This window comes from Neolamprologus multifasciatus, chromosome 6 (genome assembly GCF_963576455.1).
Source record: "Neolamprologus multifasciatus chromosome 6, fNeoMul1.2, whole genome shotgun sequence".
Lineage (NCBI taxonomy): Eukaryota > Metazoa > Chordata > Actinopteri > Cichliformes > Cichlidae > Neolamprologus > Neolamprologus multifasciatus.
In genome coordinates this window covers 21,210,166-21,227,895 of record NC_140444.1, presented here as the reverse complement: position 1 = coordinate 21,227,895, position 17,730 = coordinate 21,210,166, and the positions used below count along the sequence as shown (strand labels likewise).

At 37.4% G+C, this 17,730-nt stretch overlaps 1 protein-coding gene and 1 long non-coding RNA gene across 2 annotated transcripts in view; both read right to left on the bottom strand.

The window, feature by feature from the left end:
- ctnna2 (catenin (cadherin-associated protein), alpha 2) overlaps positions 1-17,730 on the bottom strand; it is a 331,385-nt gene that overhangs the window by 194,038 nt on the left and 119,617 nt on the right. The gene's annotated exons all lie outside the window — the stretch shown is intronic.
- On the bottom strand, positions 117-12,629 carry LOC146516928 (uncharacterized). Its single transcript, XR_014874377.1, has 2 exons — positions 3,641-12,629; positions 117-2,672 (listed from the first exon to the last, which is right to left on the bottom strand). It is a non-coding gene; the product is annotated as an uncharacterized LOC146516928 (long non-coding RNA).

The following is a 17,730-nucleotide window of genomic DNA, read 5'->3' as shown; positions in this document are numbered from 1 at the left end:
GATCCAGTTATCATTGCACTGCTTCAGTGAGCACAATTGAGATGGCTCTGTTTATCAGTTATATTGCTCCTGCATTGCATTAGCACGACAGAATCGCAGTACCGCCCACCCCCCTCTCTCGCTTCTTTTCTCGCTCTCTCCTGTCAGCGTTAGATTTAGTTCGATGAATTCAAATGAAATAAGGCTCTGGAAAATCTCAGAAAGAAAACATTCAAATATTATCAATACACACCATTCTTTTTTCCCCCTTACATTCATATTTTGCTGTCAAAAATCCATCACTCAAGCAATGCTTTATGGTCAAAATGGTAAATTGATGTTCTCTTTAAAAAACAAACAACTAATACAAAGTTGTGTTGTGTGACTCACACATTTATCTTGCTTCCGTTATTGGACTTATTGGTCTGAATTTCTCATTTCTCTAAAAAAAATATTCTTAACTGAAAAGGAATCAAAACCATTATTAGTATCTGTGCATGTGTCTGCGTCAATCTGTATAGTCGTAAAAAAAAAGACACAAAGTGACGTTTGTTAGAGTCGGCGCTCGTCTGCTTGGCTGAGATGACAGTTCTGCCACTAAGACAAGGACATGACAGCCAGAAAACTGACATTATGAAGTCTATGGTAATTCTACCGCTACTCTACCCTTGCTTCACTTGATGTTTTAGCTTGTTGCTCACATGCCACACAACAACACACTGTAAGATTCAGTACGTAGGTGACAAACAGCTGGAAGGAAATTAGGAAGCAAACAACAACAACTCCAAAATCTGTTTTTTTTTTGCCTACGCGTTGTATTTGGAAACCGATGCTCAAATATATAATATATAAATAAATAATAAAGGGTAGATACTGTTTACATGCTAAAATTGAGTTATTTCACCTCAATGCCAGGTGACTGCTGATGGTTTTTAAATTTTAATTTTGAATTACGCTTTTGTGAAGTGTTACAGGTGCATTAATGTTGAAAAAAAGGTCATTTAAATTTCAGTAGGCTATGAGCCAAGTTTGGTTGCAAAGCTCCTGATTGTCTAAGAGGAGTTCAAGGACAAAGAAACAAAGAAACAACACACCCAGACAAAGACTGGCCAACATTCATGGTTTCAGTCTTTAGTCGTGTCCTGATGCGTCCTAATAAACATATTTGATGTTAATACAAATACCAGTATTCCCAGTATGAAAATGATGACTTAATTCAATTTCAATTCAATTCTGTTTTTGTTTTTTTTATGTTTAGTTACATAATGACATCAGCCACTCATCTTATTCTGGAAATATTAACTAACACACACTGTATTGTTGAATTATTGTCTTAACTGTCATGTCAAATCACTGCCTGAACACATTTCTCAAGAAATCTTGATTGGGATGTAAGAGATGTCATAGGCAGCTACAATAATGGAAAAGATAAATGGTGGATGCACATTCTGTTAAAAAGTAACACACGGTACAATCCCATGACTGTGTACTATTTTAGAAGAATACCTTTGTGTGATGCTAAGAGAAAAAAGGCAGCTGGAAGTTTGTCCTAGCAGATGTCAAATAGTCAGAGGTGAGAAGAAGGCAAGCAGAGTGCGATTATTTTCCCCTGACTGTTTACCCATGACAGAGTGATTCAAGCGGAGGGGTTAATAACTTGGCGTGACCTCAGATCAACACCGACAGACTACATTGAGTCTCTTTTAGTTCACCATTCTACAGTTAAACATATTTCAAAGAGATAAAAAACAGTGATTGGATGACTGCAGTATTGTGTAATTCTCCATAACAAAGTCAGTGTTATAATTTCATTCATTCTTTATGAACTGTTTTTGTCCCTAGAGATGCAAACGGCATATGGATAATTGGAAGTAGTATAGACATCAAATAGGCCTAAATTGAAAGGAGAATGCACAGTAGTAGCTCTGACACTACAAAGGTTGTTTCATGGCAGAATGATAGATATATAGTGTCTCTTTGTAATCTAAACAATAATGAGAAACAAAAGGGTTGTTCTCTATTCATTAGGTATGTATCTATTCACAACAGTTTGAATGAAACAAGTCAAGCCCTTATATTACAGAGTAAGCCCGTCACCTAAATAGTGTGTTAATGTTTGTAGCTGTTATATAATTGTTTCCACAGAGGAATTAAACAGAGTTGCAAATTAAGAACTGGACTGGAACAACATTGTCAGTATTAGGAAAAAACCCAAAGACTCCTTTGGAAAATATAAAGATCCGAAATTCAATTTCAATGTACTTTATTTATGGTTACAAGGTTGTTAGGTTTTGTTAGGTGCAGCTTTTGTGTACATAAGGTTGTACCTTTCACTTTATAAAAAAGGCAAAAAGACAGTATGTAACACGAAAAAAATGTCTTGCCACTTTTTAATTATTGGAAAACATATTTTTGCAGATCCAGACATGAAACACACTACTAGAGGAGTTTAACCCCAAAAGAGTCTTCAGAAAATCCTTCTGTGGTCCCAAAACCAGCAGCTTCCAAGAAGTTGGCAGGGAATATATGCATACGTGACTGAAAAACAGAATGAAGGAAGTGCAGCACTACACAGCACTACACAGCTTCAGAAGTCATCAAATAGGTTGAGCCACTAGTCAATGCATGATAGTGTTGAAGCAGCAGGTTTTTTACTTAGTAATAAAGTTGTTTTAAAAAGATTATATTATTAACTGGTTTAACTAGGGATGGGTACCGGTATCCGGTGCCATCATGGCACCGGTTCTGACATAAACGGTAGTAACCAGACCGAAAAGCAGCGCGCATTTCGGTGCTTTATTTAGGTGCTTTTTTTTCCTGAGCTGTGATACACTTTCTTCTTCCTTACATTTCTATTGGCGGTTGGCAAACAACTGAAAGGTGCATTACCGCCACCAACTGGTATGGAATGATACACTTTAGATTCTAGCCAATCATTTTACGTTTCGAGGATAGTAGGCGGGTCCAGGTACGTACGTTCTTTTAGAGCAGAGCTACAGATTAAAAATGCCCAAGGCAAAGCGGTCAAAAGTCTGGCTGTACTTCACAGCAAAAGATGCAAACTCAGCAGCCTGCAACAAGTGCTTTAAGCTGATACTGTCAAAGGAGGTCACACTTTAAATCCGATGAACCTAGCCCTGCCAGTGTAGCAGAAATGATGATGGCAGCAACAGCCGTTCTTCTCTGCGTGAGTAGCTTAATGTTGTTCGTGTGTAATTTACGTTGAGTAAGCTAACCGCGTTATTAAATTAATGCATGTAACGTGAACTAGCAAACACCATCATAGCTACATGCGGCTGTCTTCTTGTTTGATGGCAGATACTCCCTTCACCCTGGACAAAAAGGCTAAAATGACCGAAGAAAAAGTGGAAAACAGCTAAACATGAGAGGTTTTTGGACAAAGTTTGTGTTTTTTCCATTGTTTAAGCACTGCTTCCAGCCCAGAGTGATACCATATATGCCCTATACCTGCAGAAAAGACTAACATTGTTATCTTTTTACAAAAAAACAGCTGAACATGAGAGGTTTTTGGACCAATTTTGTGTTTTCCATTCTTTAAGCACCGGTTTGGGCACCGTTTAAGCACCGGCACCGTTTCAAAAGTACCGGTTTGGCACCGGTATCGGATAAAACCTAAACGATACCCATCCCTAGGTTTAACATACTCACTCACACTCACACACACACACACACACACACACACAGAAAGAGATTTACATTAACTGCACCAGTGTCTCCCTTGCTGTGTGGGGTGTCTGACCTGCAGACAGATCACAATCCAGTTGTTTTTGTTTTTCAGTTTATCACCAAAAAAAAAAAAAAAATCTCTTGCAGATCATTTCAACAGCTCTCATCCCTTCTGTTTCCCCCCTACTCAGTTGGATTATATACATATGGATTTAAGTATCAGTTAGCCTTATAAAACTAGCTAAACTAACTCACGGCTGAAAAAAAACAGCCTGTGTTACAGGCTATGCTCACATTTTCTCAATGTTCTTAAATCAGACACCTGAATGATGTTAAGTGGTGAAGTTTGTTGTGTACTTATAAAGCTTTGATAGCAGAGTGGCCTTTTGGGACATGCAATTGCACTTGTGCTTGCATGTCTACCACTAGATCTCATACCAGTTTAAAAGCCACTTTACTTAGCTGCAGGGCAGACAAATACAGCCTCCAGACTGCAACCACAACTGCCATATGCAATTTTTTGCCAGTTAAGGTCTTATATTGAAATGCCTAAAGTGTCTTTTTTTTTTTTAAAGAGTCATTTTGCCATGTGTTATGGTAACTGCCACAGCCACTGGTCTACATAACAGGGATTTATCCTTCTTCATTAAGTCTACATTGCAGGTATATTGCAACCACAGATCCTACAACCTTAACTGATTTGCATCTCTCCAGAAATGCATGGCTTCATCGCAGCCCACAAGTATGGTGATTGGCCCGTTCAGTACCATCACCTCCTGTGCATTTCCAGCTACTTTTTGCAGCAGTTTTTGAATTTATCGGGAAGAGAAAAACAATCATTACCTCAATACAAGGACTCCAGATGTGAGTAAATTCCTGGGAAGGGACTATCAAAACTATCAAATTGGACTTTCAGGAATGTAAAAAGTGGAAAAACTCAAATAGGTTTGCCTCTAAAGAAATTAAAACTCACAAAAACAAAGAGTGGGGACCCAGGAGAGGAAAAAAGAGCATTTTTCCCCATTTGTATCATGGCTGAAATCCCATACAAAACATTATGAAACGACTAAAGACTAAAAGCACAAATATTGGTCACAGTGTTGGCCAATTTCGTAGGCTATGCTATAGGCTTTAAAAAGATTAAAAGTGGAAGACTATATGAGTCAAAAGCAGTAAAACTAAAAAAGGCACTAAGACCTAACCAAGCAATACCAAACTCAGATTTCTACACCATTTCCCTCAGTATTTTGCATTGCATAAAGCTGCCTGCTGTCAAAGATTACGCCGATTATAAAACCAAGAATTGTGACGCAGCAATGAGCAACACACATGCCAATACATACGCACATAAATCACGTTTAAATGTATTGTTATTAATATTAAAAGGTAATTAAAGAATCAGCTAAATTAAGAGGAAAATTATCCTCCTGGCTATAAAAGTAGGGAATTTAGGAGGAGACTATGAACGAGCAAATTTCCAGCAATAAGTAGTCCATGAAAATAAAATGCAGAATCAGGGGTTCATAATGCTGCAGCAGAGACCTAGTAAAAGTTAACTAATGTGCAACTGCCCAGTGAATGTAAAGCAATACTGAGACACTAGGAGGATTAGAAGGAGGAGGGACTGTCTCAACACTGTATCGAACTTTAGTTAGCTATGGGGTGAGCATATGTTTTCATATGCTAAGTGTGGGGCACAATGTTAAAAAGGTCATTCAGGTAAATATTTGATTGGAAATATGCAAAAACAATATGTTTTTATTTTTCGTTAAATAAAAAGAGTGGTTGTACAGTGCAGTGGTTTACATAAATCCCTTTGAGGTTACATCAGGAGGGTCATCCAGGGTGAAAACAGACTGTCAAATTAAACATGCTGAGTTAGCCTTGTAAGTAAGAGCTTCAAGTATGTCTCATTAAATGAAGGGGAAGTGGCTAAGCCTGCTTATACACCTATGGACTCTCCTCATTTCTGATATATAATAATTTCAAGAAGCCCAATCGTACTGTGTACGGCAAAAACGTTAAGTGTTTCAACAAAATGCCAAAATCCAAGCGTATATAACTTAATTAACGTAACAATTCACTTAATTGTAACTGTGCATTACAGACATTGTAACAGTTTTTAACTATAGTTGGTTGATGTCAAGTGCTCTAAACAAGCCAACCAAGTTAAAAATGTTAAGTATGGGAATATATTTGGGATAATATGCAATTCAATATTTGAACAATCATTAAGTTATTCAAAATGTTGTTGTTGTTTTAAAAAATGTTTTTTTAGCAGTGCCTGGTAGGATGTAATGCTATTACTACTTCTACTGGTGCCAATGAAGCGTGTATCACATTCTCAGATTACATGACACTGTAAAAGCAGGAGAAGCATACAAGGCTGATGACCACTAGAGCCACCAGAATGTTTTGTGTGGAAACAAACAAAAATGGCATCTAGCGTTAGTTAAGCTAGCATGTCACATGCACATTCATTTGAGAGCAGTTTGATTTGGGAGCGATCTTCCACTTAGTTCCCATTGACTTTCAAATAGTGTTTTTGTCTTAAGTGCCCACCCCTGCTATGCACACACCACAAGTGTGAGAAGCAGTGAGCCGATTTGTACTAAGAAAATAAAGTTTTTTAGTATTTCATAAAGGCTTTATCATTTTTCCAAAGACATTTCCGCTGTGTGAACCATTTGAACAGTTGACAGGCCCACGGAGCCTGTGGTGGTTTATCTGCTGCCAGTTGATGTGAAAGAGCCTGCAATTCTATTTGCCTACTTGCATGCACCAGTAATTACAACATGATTGATTTGTTATTTCAGCATGTTCCCTCTGCTGCTCTTATCTACCCTCTGTATATATCTCTAATTTTTAAACTTTCTACTTTTACAAACCTAAATGTCTCGGCTTGCTTCTTCTCCTCTCTTGCTGATTTGCCATTCATACTAAGGTTTGAAATGAGAGCTGAAATTTTCATAGATGCATTTCACACAATAAATCAGGCTCGTCTGTGAAACAAAGCACTGCCTAACAAATTCCCTAGGGTGTACAATTTGCCAAGAGGGGATATGTTCAGTTGTCATTTGTGTTTAATCTCTACTCCAGAAACTGTCAAGTAGATATTAAACTCCGTAAGGAGTAGATAGGTAAAAAAAAAGTGTAAGAGAGCTAAAGTTATGGATTCTCCCCATTGTTCAGACCTAAGCATTTATAACACATCGCACATCTCTTTTAACAAATAAAGAAAATATATATTTATTTCCTAATCCCTGGGGGAGGCCTCCGGATCCTGCTTTAATGAGTGCCACACTTATTGATAGAATATTGTTTAACTGCGCATGCTTGCCATAATTAAGAGGGTGAGACTTATTCATTCCACCCCAGAGCGAATAACCACAACTTTAATTTAAGAAATAACAAAAATGCTTCATTTCACAATTGCTTGCATTTGATGCCTCATATTTCTAATTAATGAGATAAGGAAAAGAGACTTTTGATGAGGCTTGCATGTGTGTGTCTAAGGCCCATGTGGACACAAGCTATCTCTCAGAAGGCGACAGCCTTGAGGTGAGTAATCACCTCCAGGGATATTCTATGAGAATGGCCTTCTTAAAGCCATTAATTAAGCCTCATCTCTCACTGCACTTACCTCAAGGTAGGACACCAGAACTGCAGCCCCTAACCCTTTGTCTTTGCGTCACCCTTTTGCCCCTTCTGCCTTCCTTGCTTCACTGGCCTCCTATCTCTCCTCTCCTTTGCCTGTTTATCCATGGGTCTTGTTTGGCTGTAGGCTATCTGGGTTGCCCAAGAGTTGCAGCTCTATTCTCAGTGACAAGTCCTTGTGGCTATTACAGCAAAAGAGAGCAGCAAGCTCGAGGCGCACATGCTCACGCATCAAATAATAATAATAATAATTTAAAAAAAAGACTGTCCAGGTTACAAAAATACGCCTGTATGAACCTTGATTATAAGAACATTTTAGTGAATAAAAATTGAAGCCAGAAAATTAGTGTATTGAACACAGATTGGAAAAATACAACATAAATTAAACTATAAACATATATTACCATAAGCATTTATTTTATGACTGATGAGTTGATTTTTACTTTACACATGTGAGTATATAAATGAAAAAAAAACCATTGTTTCAAATGATAAAATTTTATTGTAAGTATGCATGGATAAACTTAATATGCAACATCTGTGCTTCCTGCAGTATTTTTTTTTTTTTTTTGCTTCACCCTTTTCACTGTTTTCTTAAATCTGTGTTTCTATAGTATCTGAAAGGTTCCAGAAATAAAACTAAAAATATTTAAGCAACTAAAAATAATAATGGCTAGTTTAGGGGGGACTCATTAGTATGGTAACATAAAGCATATATGGTTGCATCTGTCCTTGATCCTCACTCCTTAGTTTTTCTCAGAATCTCTGAACTTCTGAACATTGAACAACAGTGATCTACAAACAGTGCTAACATGTGATCGTGACTCCCCAGTAACGTTGCCATAAATCTGAAATGTAGACTTGTTTCATATACAGGTAGCATCAGATACTTCTTCCTTCCCTTACTTCTATTACAAAATGTAATTTTAATATAAAACATACAGTAAAAAAAAAAGGCCTGTGAGCTTTCTTTTATTTGTTTTCCTCATCTTTTTTTCATGTTCTTTCATAGGTTCATATGTAAAATCTAGAATGATCAAATGTAAATAAACATACAAAGAAACCTTGTCCCCTTATACGGTCCACTTATTCCCATCTACTCCATATGCACTGTAACTCAGAGCCGCATGCCTACCGGGAAGAATAATTTATGTCCCACTGTATCTGCCAAGCAGTTGCATGGCTTGAACAGCTTGTTTCTCAGGTACAGAAAGAGAAAATAAAAAGCCACGATAACAGTAATTAGTAAGGAAACTGAATATATATGTAATATCAACCAAAAGCAATTTGTGATTCTGTTATTGCTGTGTTCTGAAGAAAAGGCACATATAATGTGGACTCCATTTGCAAGGCACAAATTAAACTATTCAGTGAGGCTACTGAAAAGCGCTACTAAAGGACGTGCTGGGAGCCATTCGGTCTACCGTGTCTCATAATGTGCATTAACACAAACCTTATTGAACAACATTTTAAGTTTATATAAAGCCATATTGTGCATATACATACACCAGACGTGGCTGTCACATTAAATTTATAGTGGAAATCAAGAAACCTATTATAAAATCAGTTATTAAGGAAACACACCATGTTTTCATGCTGCTGACTCTGCCCTTAAACCAGGAGATGCCTTGAAGGGTTTTTTGAGCTGACTGAACACTGCTGTGATGAAAAGGCTGCATGTCAACACTGGAATCCAAGAGGCCCCTTCATACCTGTGTTTTTATTTGTAAGACTATCCTGCCAAGGTAAATAACATGTTTAGCTGAATTCAAAGCTCTAAGGATGACACCAGATCACAGCATTTGTTGGGTCGCTATATGCGTTTATTGACACATATTTCAATTTATGCAAAGTAGACACCTACAGTGTGCATCCTCCAGATGAAGGAAAGACTTTAAAGCGAGAAACTCAATTGCTGCATTGTTTTATTTACTCTGATCTTTTATTGATTTATTTATATGCGCTGTGTAACTTATTTGTTTGTCAGTGTGTATAGGCCTGTTACTACTGTTTCACATGATTGCACTGTCTTATATGAGGTCTTTGTGCAGTCTAATCAATTTGTTCTTGCGTTCATCTATTTTTTTAAGCATATATACTTTTTTTTGGTTTGTTGGTCAAGAAAAATGCTTCACAAATCAATACTCCATCAAAACGTTTCTTTTAAAGCAATGATCTCAAAAGCTTGAATCAGAAATGATTCCGACTTCCAAACAGTTACTAGCGCTGATGATCCCAATGTGAAAAATTAACCTCAAATTATTCCAGTGAAGGTTATACATTCTTCTGAAAGTGACTATTTGGTGGGGGTGTCTGCTCTATACAAGTCCCCGTCCATTACAATGGAAAATATGTAAAATAACTACACTCACTGGTCACTTTAATAGGTACAATGGACATTTTAGGTCTGATGTATATTTAATTTAATAGATTCTTACTAAAGAGCAAATCTTTTATGGAAAAGTTAATATGAACTTTTCCTTGTATGTCGATACTCTTAACATATGCTCACCAACGACGTTGTTAGGTCTTGTTAGTACTGGGTTAGACCCCCTTTTCCCCTTGAAACCGCCTTAATTCTTCACAGCATACAATCAGCCAGGTGCTGGAAAAATTCCTCAGAAATTTTCGTCCATACTGACCTGACAGCATCACACAGTTGATGGTAATTTATTTCCTGCGTGTCCAAGATGTAGCACTACAGTTTCACCACATTCCAAAGCTATTCTATTGGACTGAGATGTGTTGACTGCGGAGGCCATTTGAGTACAGAGAAATTCACTGTCATGTTCACTGCGGATGATGATTTGAGCTTTGTGACATAGTGTGAAGATGGATACACTGTGGCCATAAAGGGATTGACATGGTGGAAAATAATACTCCGGTAAGCTGTGGTGTTTAATAAAATGCTCAGTTGGTACTAAAGAGTCCAAAATATGCCACACCAGCACAACCAGCCTAAACCATTGACCCATACAAAGCAGGATGGAGCCATGCTTCCATGTTGTTCATGCCAAATTTTGACTGTGCCACCTGAATGCTGAGAGGGACACAAGACAAGAGGTGGAAAAGTCTTTCCTTTGTTTGTTTTTTTCTTTGGATCATCTGATGTGAACAAGCCAAAAAAGGCTGTTTTGGTTATTAATATCATTACTATCTATGAAACAAACATTACTGACGAAAAAAAACAAATCATCTCTACACTTTTGTGTTTTTTCCACTTTACTGATAATAACAGCTTTATTTTTCCATTACTGTTGCTTTCTGAATAGGCATTGTCAACTGAAAAGCTTTCTGAATTGTTCATGAAGAATAAAAGTTTCCACATTTGCTGGCTGAGTTAAGAATATCTATGATGAGTTTAGTGAAAGAGATTCTAAACTTCATACTGTACAGTGGAGTGACACCTATTACTGCAGTGCCAGGATTTCTTTTTTTTAAAGCTGTGATTCTTCTAAAATACAAATATAACATTTCCAAACAATGTCAGGAAGTGGGGCTGTGTATGCATGAAAACTATACAAAGGAAATTAAACAATGTTTTACTGATACATGTCAGTCAAGTCTGCAGAAGGAACAGATAAAATGTGAAAAACCGACTTCTGCCCGAAGCAGAGTTTTGTTCTGTGGGAGTAGGAGTGCAACCGCTGCTGAACAAGTGCGAGAGAGTTCACAGTGTGAGGGGAATACATCATGACAGAGAGAAAATGACCAAAAATATCCATTAAAAAGGCCTTCACTCCAATATGAGCTATCACCAATTCAGCACCTTGGGGGCAGAATAATCTTGCTTTTAAACAACCTGCAAGTTGCACTATCAAGTAGAGTTTCTGAGACGAGCACGGGGACAATGTGAAAACCACATTGGTGTAACTATGGGTAAATATGGGTGAAATTACGGGTGAAAATAGAACCCTGCATTCTGATTTAAGCTTTTAATGGGGATGTAATGAAATGTATTTGACTCAGCCTCATTTCAGTCATATGTATATAGCAGTTCTTCGGTGTTCTGGGGTAAAAGAAAATAATTGTTATGTGTCTTCTTATTGGGGTTTTTTGTCATCAATAGAAATAATAAAGGTATATCTTTATTTGTTGTGCAAATGTTTTCGGAACCTAATGGATCAAAAACTAATTCATGTGACAGGCCTGTCAGCGAGAGATCCATAAGGACATCCAAATTTAAAAACTGTCCCCTTTTGATCAACTATCAAATGCAATCTATTAGAGCTGGGCGATATATCGAGTTTTTAAAAAATATCGATATATTTTTATACGAGATATAAGATGTGACAATATCCTTTATATCGATATAGTCTATGTTACGTTATAATTATACTTGTGGAGCCGCAAATTTGCCTCTCTTTCGTCCACTTTTCTCTTTACACAACGTTACTCGGCCTCGCCCCTCCTTCACTGAACACAACCCCCCCTCCTCCCCCATCGCTTCACCTGCAGGCAGAGACAAGATGGACACGGCAAATCTCCGTTAACGAGTTACTGCGCATCGCCCCGTGTGTGGGGCTGGACGCCGTCAATGTGTTAGCTAGCTAACCACGCTAACGAGCTAACCACGCTAACGCCATGCAGCCCAGAGGCGCTGCACAGCCTAAAATCCTTTCATTTTCTCAAAAGCTGACAGCGCGCCTTATGTATGAATTCTGGTTGTGCTTGATGGCCGCGAACCGATTTTATGTGGTACACAGCGCTCAGCAATCTGTCAAAAAATGTTTTAGTACGACTTTGGTAAGCTACGGAGCTGCACCGGTTGATGGATTGTCAGAGCATTACGGCTACCGAGGAGCCTCGCGGAGTGATACGTACTGTGCTTCAACGTAATATTACCCTACTGTGTATAAGGACCATAAATGGCACCTGTTAAGAGACATGGTTACGAAGAGGATTTCAAACTCAAGGCTGTCAGTCACACAGTAGAACTTGGGAACAGAGCAGCTGTGAAATCTGTCTTTGTTATTATGCTCATCGTCTGTTAGTTTACATTTTGACTGCACAATTGTGAGCTTTTTGTTATGCACAAAAACAACATTGTTTTCTTTTATTTATGGAGCATTATTATTTAATAAATGCTGATAATTTATTTTTGAGTAAATTTTATGTACATCTACGCTCTATGTTAATAAAAGTGCCTGTGTGACATCTGGGACACAGCTTTGACTAAGAACTCTCTTTTTGTTCTTACTTTATGGCTTTAAAAAAATATATCGAGATATATATCTTATATCGCCGTCCAGGTAAAAAATATCGAGATATGAATTTTGGGTCATATCGCCCAGCCCTACAATCTATTGACTCTTACCTGCATTTCATTTAAAAGTAGACAAGCCTAAAATGTCTTTTTAGGCTATTGATAATCAAAGCGGACACTTTTGGGTAAATTCAGTTAAGAAAGGAGTGGCAGCTCTCTTTTTAAGCCATGCAAGTCCAGGAAAAGGAAAATCTACAAATAGGCAGTGAGATCTAAGGAAAGGCTTATGAAGCACATATAGTCTTAGATGTGAATTCAAAAAATTAACATTTAATAGAAAAATGTCTGATGAATGACTGTTGCACAGTCAGCCTTCCCAAGGCTTCGCAGCAGTAACAGAATCCTTACATTTATCTTTAAGATTTTGTTGAAAGTTTTCTCGAATAGACATGGATAAAGCTAATGAATAACAACCAAAAAGATTCCGTCTTTAACAACAGACCTCCCTATGCAGTATTGATTGAGCTGAAAGTGCGATGGTTTGTGAAAATCGAAACCTACTAAATAATGTAAGGACTTAGGCAGAAACCGTGTTGATATACAAAAACTGCTAATCCCTGCAATATTTGTGATGAAGTGTGGAATGGAAAAAAAAAATCATATGGCTGCAAATCTGAAAATTCCTGGAGGGATTGTTTCAATTTCAACATCAGCCTGGAGATTTCTCTTGTCCTACTTAAGGACGAGCTCACTGTGTTTCTGAGCCATGCCTCAGACTGTTTCTTGAGTTTCACTGTGCTGCAAGCCAAGGCTGTTGTAAGGTTAAACTATCTGACAGCTCCAGTTTCATGGCAAACAACACACATCCTCAGGCTGATTTTCACATACTTAGTAGTGTGTATTCTCATATGCTCCATTTAGATTGATCATGCATGATTAAGCTTGGTTATCGGTGCCTCCATTGCTGAGCGCAAAGTGTAAGGAGATGTAGGTGGGCGAAAGAGTGAATATCTAAATATACTGTAAAAGACTTAATGGTCTCTGCGTGTGCATTAGTGTTCTGCACATGTCTCTGTGGGATTTCTCCTTCTAAATCTTTGATTCTCCTGTACTTGAAGCTTGGGCTGCAGAGGTGTCTCATTGATTGAACTGAAGGGTTGTTAATAGTAACCAGCTTTGTTTGATATTAATCCAAAAAGAGCCCTGTATGAGTTTGCTCTGGGATGTCATTTTTTTTCACTAAGGTCCATGTGAATGACTGAGAAACAAATTAGATATAAATTCCCTCTGACCGAGTCAGGAACACTTCAGTAGTTGAAGTTAATATATATAAATGTAGTAAGATGACAGCATCAGGTGGTTGAACAAGGACTTGTGCCTAAAATGAGATACACGAAACTTCTGAAAATCAAAAAAAAATCATCAAAGCAACTTTGGACTTTGCACCGCTTTGAAAAATGAACCTCCACCCCCAACACACACACACACACACACACACACACTCCCCACGATTTACACACAGACATTAAATTTAATTAAAACTAGACCTAAGGTGAAGCAGTAATGGCTTCACAGAGTGTGACTACCAGACCTAATCAGGCCAATAACAGCATTTTTCTTTTTCTTTTTTTTTTTAAATGCCAGAACACAGTGCCAAATTCTAGCCTGAAGGACTGAGGTCTACAGCTTCCAATCTGTTGCCACCATCCACTTGGGGGTGATGACACCGTCTTCATATACAGAAAAGTCACAAGGCCACTGTTTATTTTGATGGTTTGACTGTCTGAATTTCTTATCATTAATTTGAGAATAAGATCAATCAATAAATATGTCTGATAACTTCTGATGTCTTGCCATAAAAATTTGAGTCCAAGTCCTGGCCTGTGTAGCTGTCCAAAATGAGCCACGCCACTGCAGTATACCTACACTTAAAAAGCTGTGACAGATGGCGAGAATAGGCCTGCCATTAAGCTAGGCTATATTCAAAGCAAATGCCTTATGAAAAAATAGATCATGTTTCTTTCAAAATTGCAAACGAGGTTTGAATAATGAAAAGTTCATTTCAGCACACTGATAAGAACTCAGCTACCACTAAACATTTCAAACAATAAAAACTAAATACACTAGAAACTAAAAAAAAATCTAAACTGCATTAAAAACTGAAAGTCAAAATAAAAATAAAAGTTAATTACAAAATTCAAAACTAAAACACTCTGGTATGCATCCATTTGTAGCCACTGTGCTAATTTTTTTGACAGTGTATTTAATTTTTGTTTTAGTTTACATGAACAGGATTTTATTAATCTGGTGGACAGTCACCACTTAATTCAACACCGCACCACGGCTGCCTACTCTTTTTCCCCCCTATTTCTTTCAAACTGTCCTACATTAAGGCTACTAGATATTCTTAAAAGTATTTTTGTTCGCCTCGTTGTCAAATCGAGGGTATTTCTTTCCTATATGAGTCTGTTTCTGCCCAAGCAGATGGTTGTACAACATGCAGGATTTATCACTGTTCATTTCATACAGGTGTGCCTGTCTTAAATATAATATGATTAACCAACTTTCTTGTGCATACAGGCAGTTCCCATGCACAGATTTAGAACGTGCATGCTCTGAAAAATGAGGCCGCTGTTACTTGAATGTCTATTCTTGGCACAACAACTTTTACCAGAACGCCTCATCTAACACTTCATTCTCAGACATGCAGCTCCTTAGCAGATATAGATTATGCCAGAACAATAACACATATGAATGTTGATGAAGCTTGCAACACTATGCAAGTCAGCGTAATAACAATTTGCTTCATTAAGCAACAAGCTGCGAGTGTTCAATCTATAATGTTACTTACTTACTTGAATGTATAGGATGCTTATAAAGGACAAATTAGACAACCAGGTGTTGGGCACCATGAAAAGTAGACAAGGGAAAGGAAAATCTAGAGAAAACCAACAAAAATCCATAGTTTACCTATGCAAACTAGTGATAGTGAATTGTTGTAATTGTTAGAAGCCAAAACATTTATTAAAATTAAAAGTCAAATAATGAAAATCACAATCTTCAAGCCCAAGTGTGTGTGGCAGTCTTTAAATAATGTGTGTTAGGAGTCTGTCCTCTTGAAAAGACTGATATACATAAAATAACTTTAAAACAATATCAAGCATAGGGGTTCATATTTTTGTGTAATGAAATAAGAAGCAACAATTAAATGAGAAAACTGCAACAAAGCTGTAAAACTAGACCATCTGTTTAAAAAGGAAGTATGCAATAAACCTGGTTCTTAAGGGAAAATAGGCAAACACAAATAAATAAATATTGACCAATTCAGCTAGCCACAAAGACCATTAAATCAATCAAAACATTCTAATATAGTGCAGGTTTTTCAACCAACCTGCATTGATTCCTGTAAATGAACTTCCAAATGCATAGTAAATCCTACAGGTTTGATGTAACAGACACACAGCTCTATATAGAAATGCTTTTGTGGCATTTAAATACAGTAATAAAGCTAACAAAAATCAATAATGCATTATCAAAGAACAGGGGAGAAATGGGTGTCTATAAAGTACATGATCTAACAGAACAACAATCTATTTCTTTAAAGGTCAGTAAGCTATAAAGCCTCCCCCAACTGCACAACTCCCTCTCATTCTTCCCTGACACTATAGCCACTCATATTTTTCCAATATTTTAGGGAATTATCACCCAGAAGCCATGAAAAAGCATTTTAGACCTTTCTCGATCTAAGTAATCGCTTTATTAGTGACACAAAGATGAGTTTGTGCTGTTATATGGATCCAGAGGGTGTAATGAAATTTGACTCTGCTGCTGAGTAACGATGAAATAAAAAGGAGAAGTTGACCAAGAATCAATATGATATACAGCGATCAGTCACAATATTAAAACCACCTCCTTAATATTGTGTGTCTGTTGTGTGGCCCTGCCAAAACAGCTCTGACCCACTGGAGCAAGGGACCTCTGAGAGTGTCCCGTGATGTCTGAAACATTGATGCTTGCAGCAGATCCTTTGGGTCCTGGATTTTAGGACCCTCAATGGATTAAGCGTGGCAGGGATCATTGCTTTACACAGAGGCTGGTTTGGGTATTCTGCCTTGGTGCTATCCATAAAACTAAAATCCAAATGACCAGGAGCCAAGGCATTAAAGCAGAACACAGCATTAAAATATAATATACTGCTGTCTTGAATGGATAAGCTCGGCTAATTCATCCACATTTCCGCCTCTTCTGACTACTTTTAAAGTACTTACAGAAACAAGCAGCATAGTTAAGTTTGGTTTACTTAAGTTTAGGTAAGTTTCAGCAAGCAGACTAACAAAATGATACCTATATAATCACATGAGAGTGTAGTTGGCTACTTGTCATATTCCTCCATGAGCTGGCATGACCTATTATATTAGTTTATGTATGATGTGAAATTGTATTGATTACTAAACTTACTGATAGTCATCCGTTAATCACGTAAAGGTAACTGACATTAGCTGTTGTCATTATACTCATACGCTGGTAACAGGTATACACCAGTCTCCCAGCTGTTGTGCAAAAAACATGACAGTACATGTAAGAGTGCAACATAATAAAGTAGTATATGACACTATGCCGTGTGACTTTTTTTGATCAATACTAGCTTGCAGACATTACCTCAGTATAACTGTGCACAAATGCAAGCAACATAATGAAGACTTCAGTTCCATTAACCGCCATGAGTAATAACAAAGAGTATTTGTTTTGTTTTAGTCACCTGTTTTTGTATGTATTTTTTCCACTGCTATGTTTGCAAATTTTCTAGAGTATTTCAAGAGTAAAGTTTCAAGTGCAGCGCTTAATTTATACTCAGTGCACGCTGCTGATCTCGCTCATGCGGAATTTATTTTGCCACATATTTCATCAGGAAGGGCTTCCGGCATTTAAAAAAATAAAAAATAAAATCTGCTAAATCAAACATGCGGAGCTACCTGCTGTGGTGACCTCTAGGGAAAAGCCAAAAGTTCTTTTTAACCCATGTATCTCATATGAAGGTTCCTTACCTATAAAACATTTCACCCATGTTGCCTCCTATCTCGTATTTCGCTCATTCATGTCATTCTAACCTCCAACAATTCCTTCATTGATTCACAAAGAAGCAAGTTTGGGGAAAAAAAATATTATCATCGTGGAATTTGGAGGCACCTGAAAACTTGTAT